The 16,280-nt window shown below is 39.1% G+C and overlaps 1 protein-coding gene across 2 annotated transcripts in view; it reads left to right on the forward strand.

Moving 5' to 3' along the window:
• BMPER (BMP binding endothelial regulator) overlaps nucleotides 1–16,280 on the forward strand; it is a 231,279-nt gene that overhangs the window by 32,360 nt on the left and 182,639 nt on the right. The gene's annotated exons all lie outside the window — the stretch shown is intronic.

The following is a 16,280-nucleotide window of genomic DNA, read 5'->3' on the forward strand; positions in this document are numbered from 1 at the left end:
TTTTGTCATTTTGGTCCCTATGAAATTTTTTTCTTTCCTTCCAAATTAAATCTAAGTTTTTCCCTTTGTCTCTGAGGCATCTCTACAATGCCCTTACTCCAAACTCATTTCCCATGGCCCTCCAGAACACGTGTCCCTGCTCCTAGTCTTGCCTCCTTGCCTTAGCTCAGGTCTTTCTTCTCAATCTGTCCAGATGCTGCCTGTGCTCAGGGTCCCCTAGCCCTCATCCGTCACTTCCCCCTGTAAGTTTCTGTAGCATACAGAAGTTCACACGTATACTTCAGTGGTGTGCTTTCCTCCTTCGTTATCTCCTTTGTGTTCAGTAGATCATCAGCTCCTTGGAGACAAGAGCCAGGTCGTGCTCTGATATTGCCTAGTGTGTGTTAGTGTGTGTGTAAACAGTGCTTAGCAGAGTGGGGTCCCCCAGGAGGCAAAATGAGCACAGTGGTTCAGGATGTGGGCTCTGCTGGAGTCACACTGCCAAGTCTGAATCCAATAGTCCTGGGTTGCAGAGTGTTCCCCAAAATTTCATGTCCGCCAGGAACCTCAGAATGTGACTATTTGGAAATAGTATCTTTGGAGATGCAATTAGTTAAGATAAGATCATACGGGGTTAGGGTAGCCCCAAATTAATGTAACTGGTGTCTTTATACGAAGAGGAGAAGATAGACAGAGACATACAGAGAAGGCAGCCATGTAACAAGAGAGACAGTTTAAACAACCTGGCTGTGTTCCCTGAGATTCAGATTCACTTGTTCTGGGGAGGGGGACTAGGCATCTGTCTTTTTAAAAAGCTCCTGGGCGGTTAATATGCCACCTGGATGGGGAACCTCTGAAAGAGATCTTGACTTAGTACCAGGTGATTTCTATCCCTACAGAAGAATATACATTTTTAGAGGGACCACGGGGTGGGGGGAGGCCTAAAAGAACCATCAAAAAGAGCTCTGCAGAAACCAGGTAAACTAAAGCCCATTTTTAGTGACAACCCATGAGTCTCTATATTCGGTGAAGATCCTGTAAACTTTTCAAACCACACTATTATATAAAATCCACATGTCAAGTGTTAATACAAAATTGTTTAACAACTATAGTTATTATAGTAAACTATAATAATTGTTAAAGAATAAAAATAAATAAATGAATGAATAAATATGTAAACAAGTAGAAGCAGAGATCGGAGTTATGCTGCCACAAGCCAAGGAACCTCTGGGGATACCAGGAGCTAGGAAAAGGCAAGAAGAGATTCTTCCCTAGAACCTTCAGACGGAGCATGGCCTTGCCGACACCTTGAGTCTGGGCTTCGAGTCTCTAGAACTGTGAGAGAATAAATTTCTGTTGTGTTGAGCCACCAAACTGGTGGTCATTTGTTACAGCAGCTCCAGAAAACTAACACCTCAACATTTCCACTTGAGCAGGTGGAGACGTGGAACGTCTCTCTACCCCAGCTCCCTCGCCTGTAAAATGAGGATAATAATTGTGTTGGGGGGACTTAAATGGGAAGATACATCCAAAGTTTACAGCACAGTGCCTGGCAGGTAAACCTTTCTCAATTAATGTAAGTATAGTCGGTGCTCTTTAAAAACCTGATGGACTTGACTATAAAAACTTACTTTCTGAAGCCTTTCAGAGCAGGAGCAAATGGGCTAGGATGATATTTTTTCAGAACCTTCTGAATGCACCATTTACTTCTCACCTCTTTCCTACCGAGTTGGGAGTCAGATGCTTACCCGTATGAATTCTGAGAGCTATCAATGCAAGAACTGAAATAGTAATTTATCAGGAATCTCCCAGGTAGATGGTCAGATAAACTAATTACAATCAAAAAGATGTTAGTGAGCCAATGTGTGTCTCAGTTACTGTTGTTTCACCTTAAAGAACCTCCTCTATTTCATTCTTTATTATTTTTTTAATATACTTTTTGTGAGGAAGATTAGCCCTGAGCTAACATCTGATGCCAATCCTCCTCTTGTTGCTGAGAAAGATTGGCCCTTGGCTAATATCCATGCCCATCTTCCTCTACTTCCTAGGGGACGCCACCACAGCATGGCTTGATAAGCCATGAGCCGGTGCCCGCCCGGGATCTGAATCCGCGAACCTCGGGCCGCCAAAGCAGAGCCCGCGAACTTAACTGCTATGCCACCGGGCCGGCCCCCATTCTTTATTTTTTAAACTGTTTATCTACCGTCTTCATCTTGCCAGGCTGCCTCACCAGTGAGAGGTCAGTTGGATAGTACAGGATGGATGCAGAACGTGTCAAGGGAACATGCCCAAGACTTTTGGTTCGTTACCCCATTATCTGTAGTACAGAAGGGAACTTTCTGTTGCTGTTGTGTAACCTTCTTTCCTTCTTGTCCTGCTGTGTCTTTTATCATCATTTTTTCCTTCGACTGTCCTAATCTTCCAAGGGAAAGAGATACCCAAGACAAATACATTTCCCGAGTATGCTTTTTGACCTTAAGAAGATAAGCTTCTTCAAATTAAACTGGACCCAAGAATAGACCAGTGAGTTCAGCATCCTGAGTTCTCTTCCTGATAGTCATGTCAAGGCATTCTGGGGGACGTCACAATCCCTACACTACCCTGAGCTAGACCTTCATGAGAGAGACTCCTGAATGGATCTGACTTGTTAGGCTCTAGAGGTGGATATTAAAGATGCCCCCTTCATTTTCGCTATTTCTGCTCCGTAATACAGTGTTTGTCTCATGGGTTTTAAGGGACGCAGTTGTATTTGCTCTTAGCTACTGGTTTATTTATGTTTTTCTGATTAGAATAGTAACATATGCTCACGGAAAAAGCTTTGAAAAATAGTCTAAACTGTAGGAAAGCAGAAAATAAATTATTATAATCCCACCACCCAGAAATAACAATTCTTAATATTTGGTATATTTCTTTCTGTTTTTTTTTCCCCATGTAAAAGTATTTGCCTAGTTGATAACTTACTACTTATATTGTATTATTTCTGGCCCCCCCCCCCCGCCCCCGTTAACATCAGAGCATAATATCTTCTCAACTCATTTGGAAATATTTTCCTTACTGGGTACGTAAGATTCTGTTGTGGGAATGTACCAGTATTCATTAGGTCATTTCCCTGTTTCTGGGCATTTAGGTTGTAAGCTGGATTTTAGCACTGGCAAAGATAAACATAAGAAACTTAAATCAAACAGCACGTGCAGTAAAGGAATAATGACCCAAAAGAAAAAATCCAGAGGAGCATTACCAGGGTAGAGAGTAGATCTTAGTGTTAACCCAGAGACCACTCTGGACTGGGCCTCCCAGGGCATCTGGTATACCTCTCCTTAACCCTTTTGTACCCTCTGTTCACACAGGGAAACAACAACAACAACAACAACAACAACAAATTCTTAGTGTATAGCAGAAATTCTGAGACAAGAGCAGCAGCTGTGTTTCTCGAAAAGTCCTTTTCCAATGAGTGTCCTCCACGCTAACATTGAGGGTTTTGACTTTTCTTCCTCAAAGACAGTGATTCAGTGAGGAATCATATTAATGAGAAGCTTGTTGATAACACTTTATTTTAGAGCAAAAGGATGTCTATTGTCTCAGGGTCAAAAAATTTTAATCAGATCAGGGAATAATATGCAATGAACTTTTCTTAGCAAAGAAATGTAGCCTCTTGTTTTTCAGATCAGTTAACACATGGTAAAGGGAGAGCTGATGAACTTAGTTCTCCTGTATTTTGAAAGGCATTTACATTCTGAGAGACCACCTTATTCTGTATTTAAATCTACTCGTGAGACAGATCAGGCAACAGTGTGGTTAGGCCTTTTGTAAACGTGAGCACAGTATGTGCCCAACGTGGCAGGATGGGTGCAGGGTATGGGTCTACCATGCTTCCCAGTGAAGACAACCCTTCTGGAAGAACCTTTCTACCATCAGCAAGCACATGGGAAGGTGGAATCTAGTGTTGCTAACTGGATGAAGCAATAGCGAGAGCTGGCTTCTTTGAGTTTCGTTTGAGTACAGTCATGCGTCACTTAACGGCAGGAATACATTCTGAGAAATGTGTCGTTAGGTTATTTCATCGTTATGTGAACATCGTAGAGTGTTATGTACACAAACCTAACTGGTATAGCCTACTACACTCCTAGGCTGTATAGGACTAATGTTAAGGGATCACCATAGTATATGCGGTCCGTTGTTGATGGAAACGTCATTATGCGGCTCATGACTGTATTATTTTTTGTTTGTTTGCCCTTCCTCTTACCTGAAGGAATCATGAGTGTAAGCAGTGTTTCTCAAAATGCAATAGACCACAGAATCACCTGTTAAAATGCAGATACCTGGCCTTGCATAATAATAATACTGATAGTAACTGAGATCAACATCCTTTTCATCAAAATAGCAGCAGCAAACATGTGCAGTCCTTACTCAGAGCCAGGCATGGAATCCTCACAACTTAGTGAGGGAGGTACTATTATAGCCCCATTTTACAGGTGAAAAAGTGGTGGCACTGAGAGGTGTAGACTTGCCCGAGGTCACAGAGCTAGTAAATGATGGAGATGGGGGACAGACTGTGGTCTCGCCATTAGGCTGGCAGGCCTGCTGTATCAGAAGCTCTGGGCCTGGGTTCCTGAGTCTGCATTTTCAGGTCTCTATCAGGACTGTCATGGGAGCTGAGGCTCGAGAGCCACTGCTACCAGATAAAGAAAGGAAAGGAAGAGAGAGGATGGTCCTTCTTGATGGAGGAATGAGAAGCACATCTTTTACATGCTCTGGCCAATGCATCTTTGGAGTGAGAATCTCTTTGCCCTTTGTAGCTGTGAGGCCACGGTTTTTCTCTGACCCTTTGCTCTCCTCCTATTTTGAAATTTTAATATCATTAGAATGATGATATAAGAAATAAAATAAATAGTAATGATCAAGAAAATATAACTCAAATATTAAAGTGCTGGTGAATGCTTATCAAGACTTTTTGCCAGTTATTCAGTTGTATAAATAAACAAGAGTGGGGGAACTTGAATCCCAAGAACTGGCTGAACACCTCCAGCATCAGTTGGGACTTTCTTTTTTCCCTTACAACTTCTCTCTCTTCTTGCTTCCCTTCCTTAGCATAATTATTTTTAATTTCAACTTTAGTTAGATAACCCCACTACATTAATACATTATCATACTAAAAAACTTAAACAATAAAGAGAAAAAAGTCCTTTTTTAAGCTAAAAAAACCCACTCTTCTCAGAAATAACAGCTGTTACCAATTTATTGTATCTTTCCTAGACCTTTTTCAGTTTACTACATATACACACACACACACACACACACACACATATATATACATATATATATATATGTGATTTTGTATGTGTGGTTTTATTTTTACATAAATGGAATTAAACAGTACATATTCTTTCACAGTTTGCTTTTTAAAAAAATCTCAACAATAATATGACTTAGGAATTTTCCCATGCCAGTTCATGCTTTTTAACTATTGTGTGGATTCCGTAGTGTAGATGTACAATAATTTATTTAACATCTCCCTGTCAATAGAAGTTTAGATTTTCAGTTTTTTTGCCAAGCTTTAGGGAACCTACTTGCCATTCCTGTTGTACCCACATGTGTATGTTTCTCAAGGACAGAAACCTGGAAATCAAAATGCTGTGGGGAGAGATGTGCACATGTTAAATTGTGATGAATTACTCTGTGGCTTCCAAAAAAGGCAAGGCTAGTCTCCTTTCCTAGTCCCTTGGGAATTTTTAAGGCCTGTCTAAAAGATGATAGATTAGAGGACAGAGAGTTGGCATTACACATGGCAACATTTACATAAATTGTCTGCCTTTGCTTAAAAGCTTGCCCAGATAGCCACATTGCCCATACACTGCCCGTATCCCCAGTTGCTCACTTTAGACTGCCATATGTACACTCCTGTCCCAGTTATTTCCTGTTCTGGATTTCTCTCACCTCACCAGGGATATTTTCCTCCCCCTTTCTGTGGTTTGGTGAGAAATGGCATCAACTCCTTTTAAGGAACCTAGCTGAGGGCCGTCAATTGCTTTTATGTTTTTCAATGAAATATTGAATATATAGAATACAGAAAGCACTGACAGTTGCCAACAAGTTAAGACATGAATGATACTATTTTTGCAAAATTTGGCCCAGTGCTGACAAACTGCAGTTATAGAATCAACTAAATTTAGAATATAGGCTAAAAGAAGTAAGGGGGGAAGTGTTTTACTTGCCTCTTATGTCTAAGAATGAGTTTTCAGTGAGAAATATAGGTGTCACCATCTTCATCATCCTAATTATCAAACGTACTCCACATTGAAAGCATCTGAAGGCTCTCTGAGGTTATTACTTTTTGTTTGTTTATGCTTCCAATATGGGGAAAGCATGGAGAGAAGAAGGCATATTATTTGGACCATTTAAAATTCTCATATTATGCTATGTTTATATTTACATCTATATTTTATTTTATGGGTACTGCCATATATTGGGGCCATGGTGTATTTATAATTATGTAACGTAATTAATGTTCATAGTGTATTTATAATTATAGTGTATTAATGTTTATAATGTACAGTGTATTAGTGTTCATAGTGTATTTATAATTTTAACAAGTTCCTAAAGAACTTGTTAAAATACCAGTTCCTTGGCTTCCCTCCAGACCTATTGAATTAAAACAAATCTGGAATAAGTTTTTATTTGTTTGTTGATTGTGATGGGGGAGTGTAGAGGGGTCAGATAAAATTTAACAGAATCCTATCATGATTTCTACTTATTTTCCTCTAAAAATATGTTGATATTGAAAAGGAAGCAGTAGAGTAAATCTGCTTGAGAACAGAAATATGAAAACTCATATTTCCAAAAGAATTCTTAGAAAGGTTTTGTGTGTGTGTGTTTGTGTGCATGCACTTGTGTTCCTGTTTGCTTCAATCAGATTGCTCATATGTTCCATCCATCCATTCATTCTGGATCATACTGATCCACACACCAGGTATTTTTGGGATGGCACTACTTACCAAATTGTTCTTGATATTTATGAAGCCAGAATATTCTTTAAAACAAATAAGTCAGTAAATTATAACTTATTCTTCCCAAGCAAGTGTTTCAGTATACTTTTCGGATTATTTTATGCTAATAAAGGTTATAAATTTTTATCCAAATAGCCTAACAATTGGGCAAAAGATTAATCTAATTTGAAAAATCTCAATATTGTTTGATGAAAACAAATGAGATCATTGAGAGTCAAACAGATGGTTTTGGCAGCTTTTCTGTATTTACTTGGACTGAGAATCACCCTTTAATTTGGGGTTCTTTCATGAACAATAATGTATTTGTTATCTGAATATATGTTTGTTATTAGTGGATTATAAATGAATAAGGTGTGTTTCAAACATTTATAGGTCAAATTCCATCCTCTTTCTTCATATAGAGCATAAAATATTAATTGTCTGCAATACTTTGATGAAAGATATAAGAAAATAGTCTTTCATTTGTCAAGTGGGGTTTATGTTCCACAATCTTCTCTTGTCTTTGATTTCTCTGTGCTTTGTCTTATTTTTCTATGGGTTGTGATCCTATGAGTTGCATTTTTTAATAGTTTAACTTTTATTTTTGATTTTAAAAATATCCTATAATGTCTCAGAAAATGAAAGGAAAGAGGCAAAATGTAAATATTTACATACTGATTTCCAAAATCAGGACAACCATCCTAGGTTCTGATAAATAAGAATTGGAGAGCAAAATATGCATGGAAACTTTTAAGGGGATTGGGCTCATTTATATAGACCAAGGACTGACCAAAGTAAAAGAGAACTGTGAATAATGGTAAAAGATTGAGCAATAATAATTATAGCTTGTGTTTCATACAGTACTAGGTCATGAATAAGGGACCTCTTCTCAGTGTTGCTTTGAGAATGACCTGGAAGATGACCAGGCCTTTCAGAATATTGCTATGTGACTGTTTTGCAGGCATCCAGCCACTTACTATATATAGGAATTAACATTAAAAAAAAAAAAACTTAGAAAAATAATCACACTCTCTGAGTTGTCAGAGTAAATTGTCCTATTGTTTAAATGTTTTAAGATGGAAAGGCTGTCATGTGTCAATCTGGTTGTTTGCTTTTAACCTGACTTCTTCTGGCAGTTGTAACCTTGCATTATCTGTTGCCCAAACAAAAGAGTGGCTCTTTCCTGAACCTCTGTTTTCCTTTCTTTTAGACATGACCAAATCCTTTGTAGTTATTATGTATGATCGGTCTGAATGCAGTTCACCCCAGATTTCACATCCCAAATAAGGAATGACCTGCCTTAAGGTTAATGCTCTATCAGGCTTTTAACTGTACTGTGAGCTAGATTTAGAGAATATATTGGAATAGACAAACGCTAGTCTTCAGGTTTTCATAGCTATTGTATTCAGCCCTGAGGGGGTTATTATGATTCTGATTTAACAAATGGGAAAACAGGTGCTTAGAGAGGTGAAGTGATGTTTTTCAAGTTCCCACAGTTGCTGAGAGGTAGTGGGGCTCAGACTCCAAATGCTCCATCCTTCCTGGTATCACACCACCTGTGAGATAAGAAGGAGAGGGGAGAGGCCTGGAGAGTCAGGAGGGCTCTGGAGACAAAGGAGCGAGAGAGACGCTGGTATCAGTGTTGCCTGCATCAATTTCATCTCTGCCACACCCCTTCTCCCTCCATGGACTTTTATGGCTTGGATGGACCAGCAATTTCAAAGGAAGTATGTGGGCAGAGAAACTTTGTGAAGGTGATTGAAAACAGCATGTGGCTCAGGAGGCAGTGACTTTTATTACTAATTAACATTTTTTTGGGAACCCCTAACTTAATTTATTTTTCCTCTTCAGTATCCATGACTGTTTATACTGTAGCAGTGCCCCAACCAGACAATTTAGATGAGCTTTACTCTTTTGTGAGTATGTGTGTGCCTAGTTTCATAAAATATTTTTAATAGAAAATGCATTCATACAATTAAAAATATACAAAGGTGTCTATAGTAAATGTAAGGCTCCCTCTCACTCTTGATTCTAGCCACCTGGTACCCTTTCCTGGAGACAATCATTTACCAGATTCTTGGGGATCCTTCCAGAGCCAGTCTCTGCATATTATGTGTGTGTACTTTGTTTCCAACCGCAAAGAAGTCTCCACTCGCTTTACTCCTAAGTGTTGTAATGCTGAGACTCTGACCTATCACTTAAAACATCTTGGGAAATTGCATTGCTCTTAAAAACATCACCACCACTGGGTCACTCAATTCCAGGGCCACTGTTATTTTTACCATGATTTTCAGCTTAAGAGAATTTCTGATGTATTTCCTGATGAAAGTTATTAGATTATGGAATGCCTACATATATATTTTAACCTATAACTATTTTAACCTTTAACGATATAACTAATTTTATCTGCCCAGCCCCCGAAATTTGAGTGGGGGCTGTTAATATGTTTTTAAAGACAAGAAAAAGCAAAACAAAATAAAAAACTAGAGGGGTTTCTTTTTCCCCCTCCTTTTCTCTAACTGAAAAAATGATGTATAAAATGTTATATTTCAGATGGGTTTTCCATAATATAAACCAGGCTTTTTTGGTGTTTAAATAAGAATGACCCTGTTTTTTGAAAAGATCTTATTAACATTAAAATCATATTTTTTCAAAGTCTGTTTTTGTTGTTAAAACTAGTAAGAAAGCTTAAAACAGAGATCAGCCTTCCGTGTCAAATATGTCCCAATCCACTTATTCATGGCCTCTGTTTTTTAGATTCTGTTGGATTTTGGAAGGCAGTTTACGTGGAGAGTTTGTGGTCGCCTTTAAGTTAGAAGGTTAGATTTCCAAGACTTGCTGCTGACTTGAGGTGCATCAGTTTTGACTTTCCTAACGTGAGCAAGTTGAGAATGCTTCTCTTTTTGACAGCGGTCCTAGTGTCCCTGTTGTATCATATGCAAAGTGCTGCAGTCAGGCGTGGGCCTGGCAGCCCTATCAGGATATGGGTGTCCTCTCCAGTGGCTACCAGCCTAACAGAGCTGCCTTCAGCGACTGATGCCCAGTCTATTAATTTTCTATTGATGCATAACAAGCTATGACAAACTTAGTGGCCTAAAATAACACTCATTTATTATCTCACAGTTTCCATGGGTTAGGATTCTGGGCATGGCTTAGCTGGGTCTCACAAGGCTGCCATCAAGGCCAACCAGGGCTGAGGTATCATCTGAGGCTCAAGGTCGTCTTCTAAGCTCACACTGTTGTTAGTAGAATTCAGTTGCTTGCAGCTGTAGAATGGCTTGCTTCTTCAGGGCCAGCAGGAGAACGTCTCTCTGACCTATAGACCCTTTTAAAGGGCTCATCTGTTAGATCAGGCCCACTCCAGATAGTTTTCCTCTTTAATAACTCAAAGTAAAATTGATTAGGGGTTTTAATTACACCTGCAAAGTCTCTTCTTCTTTGCCACGTGACATAACCTAATCATGGGAGTGATATCCATTACATTCACAAGTCTTGCCCAAGTTCAAGGGCAGGGGATTATACAAGGTGGATGTATCAGGGAGTGGAAATCTTGGGGACCACCTTGGCATTCTACCCACTATCCTCAGAGCAGCTCTGGGATGCATGGCAGGGAGACGCATCTATAGAGATTGGTGCTTAGAGCTAGAAGATAGCTTGCAGGTCACTGCACATGGTGAGTCTTTGCAAGTGCTCACCCTTGGCCATTCCCTCTCCTCCCCTGGTTAGGTGGCCACCAAGCCCTGCAAGGTCTGGCTCCTGTTTACCCCTCTAGCCTCCTCTTGTTCTGGACCCCTCCAGGTAGGAAATTTACTCTTGTTTCTCCCCGTGTTCTGTGCCCGCTTCCTGCCATGGGGCTTTGTACATACTGTTCCCTCTACTTGGGCTGCTTTTCCATTCTATGTCATCTAGTTAACTGTTACTCTTTCTTCAGTCTCACTTTAGGCATCACTTCCTGACCTTCATGGCTACTTGCCATGGAATTAAGTATCTCCCCTTCTTCACAATTGGCACAATTGTGGTTTAGCATTTTGAATTTCTGTAGCTCCCACTAAACTGGAGGTTCTGTGAGGGCAGGGACTATAGTATTCTTAGCCATAATCATTATGCCTGGCACACAGTAGTTGGATATATGTTGGAAAAAGGAGAGTAAGGGAAAGATAGGAAAATTGGGACCAAATTCCAGTCTTCCTAGTTCAGTACATGTCTCATGATGTCAACTGCATATTCAGTGTATTACTATTGAGCTGTATACCTCTTAACACATCTTAAGTCCTTTTTGGAATTCTGCAGGGCTTAAAAAGAGTTGAGTGAGAATTGTAGGGAGAGAATAAGAATGGCTAAATAGGAACGACAAGTGACTGGATATCTATAAACCAGTCCCAGGCTTCTAATACTTTACGGTTTCTTCACTGAATTCCCTAGAGGTTAAAAAAAATCCCTAAAATCACCACTGCCTGTGTATTTTCATATGGTAGTGGCAGTAGTATATTTCAGTACTAATAGACTTAGTGATAACCTAAACGTAATTTTCAGTAGATCTTTCATTGTACTGTGCAAAATTACTAAGTAATATTATGAAATTATGACTTCAGATTTCCTAGTTACTATCATTTTGATATGACTGTCTGCTTCCTTTTATAATATTATGTAAAACACATCTCTAATTTGGCTTTGAGTTTTCTGCAGCTGCTCTTACAACTATTCTGTGACTGCTTATAACTGGCGCACCAAGAAGAGTAAACCACCCTGCACTTTAAGATGATGTTTCCCTCTCCTGTCTTATATTTCACTATGGGAGTGAAATTACAGTGACGCTTATCATCTCAAAATGTCTTGGAATCAAAACATTCTTATCTCCCCTGAGGCTTCTATTGACATTGTTTCATGGACCCTATCAAATTGAGACAAGTAAAGCTAAGTATTCCAGGTAGAAATTTGGGGTGCATCATCAGAAACTACGGGAAAGAAGTTAGTTGATACAGAAGCCCCCGACGTCTGTCTAGTTTCTCTTTTATTTGCTGCTTAAGTTTGGCAACTGTGAAATTGAAAGTATGTCTGTATGTGTGACATGTATATATTTATGAAGATGTGTGAAAATACCTGCACCTGTTTATTATTTTTAAAATGATCATCATGCTGCAATTATTATCATTCTTATTGCTTTGATCTGAGAATACTCTCTTCCAGTCTCTTCAGAAGTTGGCACAATTTTTTTTTTTTTTTAAGATCAAATGTTCTAGGTTCTCTTTTTATCTTGAGAGCTAATGTGTATTTGCCTTAGAAATCTGTCTGCTAGAGAGGCTGACATTTAACAAGATGGACGTGATGATGAAGGGGAACAAAGCACATTGGTATGTCCATGAACTTGAGTGCCTTCTTCACTCAGATGAGCTTATTTACACCAGAGCCAGCTAATTATGTTTCTAGGAACTTGGTAGTTAAAGGGCTCAACATGTTTATTTGCAGACATGCTTGGGCATAGACCGACTGATGTTTAACACGTGAGGCAGCCCTCTGACTGCCCGAGAATGTCCGGGCATTCTCTGAACCATACCTGGGACAAGCAGAGGGATCAGATTTGAAAATATACTTTGAGTTTTTGATATTTTGGGTTCTGGCGACTGTGGTATGGTCACCTTGCTGAGGCTGTGAATGCAAGGGTAACAACTTCAAAACTCTAGATGTAAGGCTACATTGAGGTGCTAAATGCAAAAGCCAGGGTAATATCTTCAGGCATCCAGACAGGAAACTTCTGTGCCTTGGGGCTTGTGGACTGTAGGATGTCATAAAGACTCTGAGTCATTTGAAGAATGAAGTGAAAGAAGACTGGACTTGGAATTATATGTGGAATCAGTTCTCAACTCTGCCACTTCTAGTTACTTGACCTTGGCCAAGCCACTTTTTTCTGGGCCTTGGTTTCCTCTTCCATGAAATGCAGAGGTTGCACTAAATTGATTACCTCTTCTGTAAAGTGCAGAGGTCCGGAACGTGTATGTGCCTTAGAATTGCTAGGACTGCTTGTGAAATATTCAGATGCCTGACTGCCACTCCAGACCAAGTGAATCATAATTTCCCATGAATGAGGCCCAGGCATATGTATTCATTTTTTATTGTGTACAGTATTGCCATTTTAAAGTGTACAGTTTGAGTGACAGTCACACTGTTGTGCAAGCACCACCACTATCTATTTCTAGAACTTTTTCATCATTCCAAACTGAAACTATGTACCCATTAAACAATAATGCCCCTTTATCCCTTCCCCTCAGCCTCTGATAACCTTTGTTCTGCTTTGTTTATGAGTTTGTCTCCATGAATTTGCCTAATCTAGGTACTTCATATAAATGGGATCATACAATATTTTCCCTTTTGTGTCTGGCTTATTTCACTTAAGATAATGTCTTCAAGGTTCATCCATGTTGTAGCATGTATCATAATTTCATTCTTTTTTAAGGCTGAATAATATTCCATTGTATGCATATACCACATTTTGTTTATGCATTCATCCATCAGTGGACACTTGGGTTGTTTCCACCAGGAATCTGTATTCTTAATTAGCCCCCAGATGGTTCTGATGTTCAACAGGCTTGGGAGCCACTGGAATGAATGTTCTCCTGGCTAAATTATGAGTTTGTGTGTACTAAGTTTAGGAGAAAGAGGGCCAGATACAATGTCATAACTGAAATATGTGACTGTTGGTATTCTTAAGTATTTTATCTAGGTATATAGAATAAACACCATGACCTCTGACACCAATAAAATACCCTAAACTAATATTCCTGGTCTGCTGTTAGGGAGAGAAAAGGTTTCACAGACCCAATTACTTCTAATGTTAAAACACACAGTTCTGTATACAGTGGTGTACTGGAGTGCTTATCTTCGCAGCTCTGTGTTTGATGACATCACATTGGAATCTCAAAATTGACCATGGTGGGGGTATTTACACTTTGGAAATTGGAACACACTACAAAGTCAAGGCTTTTCTCTCTTGTAGGGCTGGTTGTTAAACGTTAGCAGCACACCACTGACTATATGCCAGAAACTCGGTATTTTTCTTCTTTTTAACAAATACCACTAACAAAAGAAATACAGTTTAAAAGATAAGCCTTTGTTGACAAGCTAAAATTCAGATATCTGTGGTTCCTCTCGGATTCAGGGAGTGCAGGAGATTAATAGTACAGAGCTTGCGTTAATCGCCCCTCCCTCCGCTCCATATTGGATGAGGTGGGGGCTCATCTGTTGGTGGAGATTTCTCCTCATTCCTCCCAAGTATGATCACACCAATCAGTGACTGCTTTTCTTGTCAGATATTTGGCGATCTCTTCTATAGCTTCTGCCCATAGGTTAAGGTCTTTTTCAATTTTGTCCTGTTTTTAGAGAGGCTGAATTTTTCTCTTTAATGCCCTTATCTACCCATGTTTTGAAGTAACAAAGACCTCTGTCTGATTTCGTGGGATGAGATCAGAGGGGGCCACACACAGCCTCCCAGAAGACTGTGAGGATATGTTGGGCTGTTTAATCAGACACTCATTTTGCTGGCCACACAGTTCTAAAATCATCCCAAGCACATGAGGTTCAGCTCAAACTTTCTAGAAAAGTGCCCAGGCTAAGGAGGTGGCAGATAAGGAGAGAAATTTGGGATGCAGGAATCTACATTTTTACAGGCCCCCTAGGTAGGCCCTTAGTCCTTGGACGGCTCTTTGACAAATGCTTCCAAAAGTGTACTTGGCAAACATGGGCAGACTTCATCCCTGCAGCGGGAGAGGTGCCTGGATGATATGTGCATCAAGTCTGATTTTCCCATATAAATAATTTTTAAAATGGCATAAAACGAGTTATGCCCAAAAGGGGTATTTTGTAGACATAGATAAGCTTATTCTAAAATTTATGTAAAAAGACAAAGGACCCAGAATAGCTAAAACAATTTTGTAAAATAAGAATAAAGTGGGAAGGATCAGTCTACCCAATTTCAAGACTTATGATATAGCTACGGTAATAAAGACCGTGTGATTTTGGTGGAGGGATAGACACATAGATCAGTGGAACAGAATGGAGAACCCAGAAGTAGACTCACACAAATATGTCCAACTGATTTTTGACAAAGGTACCAAGGCAATTCAATGGAAGAAGACTAACCTTTCAACATACAGTGCTGGAAGAATTAGACCTCCATAGGAAAAAATAAATGTGATCTAAACCTCCTATTTTATACAAAAATTAACTCAAAATTGGTCACAGACTTACATGTGAAACATAAAACTATAAAACATGTATAAAAAGCATGTAGGAGAAAACTTTTGTGACCTAGGGTTGAGCAAAGAGTTTTTAGATTTGATACCAAAAGCATTGTCCATAGAAAGGAAAAATTGATAAATTGGACTTCACTAAAATAAAAACAAATTTGCTTTGTGGAAGACTTTGTGAAGAGAACAAAAAGTCTAATTAGAAAATAGGAAAAAGATATGAAGAGATATTTCACCAAATAGTAAATGCAGATGGCTATAAACCACATGAACAGATATTCAACATCATTAGCTATTAGGAAAATGCAAATCAAAACCACAAGATTTCACTACTCACCTATCAAAATGGCTAAAAAAATATATAGCACGATAACACCAAATGCTGGTGAAGTTGTGGAAAATTCTCATATATTGCTGGTGAAAATGTCAAATAATTCATCCACTCTGGAAATTAGTATGACAGTTTCTTATAGAATTAAACATTCATTTACCATATGACCAAGCAATTGTGTTCTTGGGCATTAATCTCAGTAAAATGAAGACCTGTGTTAACTCAAAATTCTGTACACAAAATGTTTATAGTAGTTTTAATCATAATAGGCAAAAAAAACTGGAAGAAACTCAGATGTCCTTCAACAGGTGAAGGGTTAAACTGTGGTACATCCATACCACAAAGTGCTACTCAGCAGTAGAAAGGAACATGCTATTGATCCATGCAACAACTTGGATGGGTCTCAAAAGAATTATTCTGAGAGAAAAGAGCCAATTTATATAAATTGAGCCAAATAACTTTTGTTATTCTTAACAAAAGTATAGAGATGGAGAGCTGATTAGTGGTTGTCAGGGTTTAGAGATGGAAGCTGCAAGCAGAGTGAGTGTAGTTATAAATAAATAGCTCGAGAGGGCCTTGTGGTGACAGGACAGTCTTGTATGTTGGTTGGTTGCACAAATCTACACATGTGATAAAACTATATAGAACCACACACACACACACACACACACACACACAAAGGAGTACATGTAAAACCAGTAAAATCTGAATGAGCTCTGTGGACTGCACCAATGTCAATTTCTTGAT

The sequence above is a fragment of the Diceros bicornis genome, chromosome 3 (assembly GCF_020826845.1).
Source record: "Diceros bicornis minor isolate mBicDic1 chromosome 3, mDicBic1.mat.cur, whole genome shotgun sequence".
Lineage (NCBI taxonomy): Eukaryota > Metazoa > Chordata > Mammalia > Perissodactyla > Rhinocerotidae > Diceros > Diceros bicornis.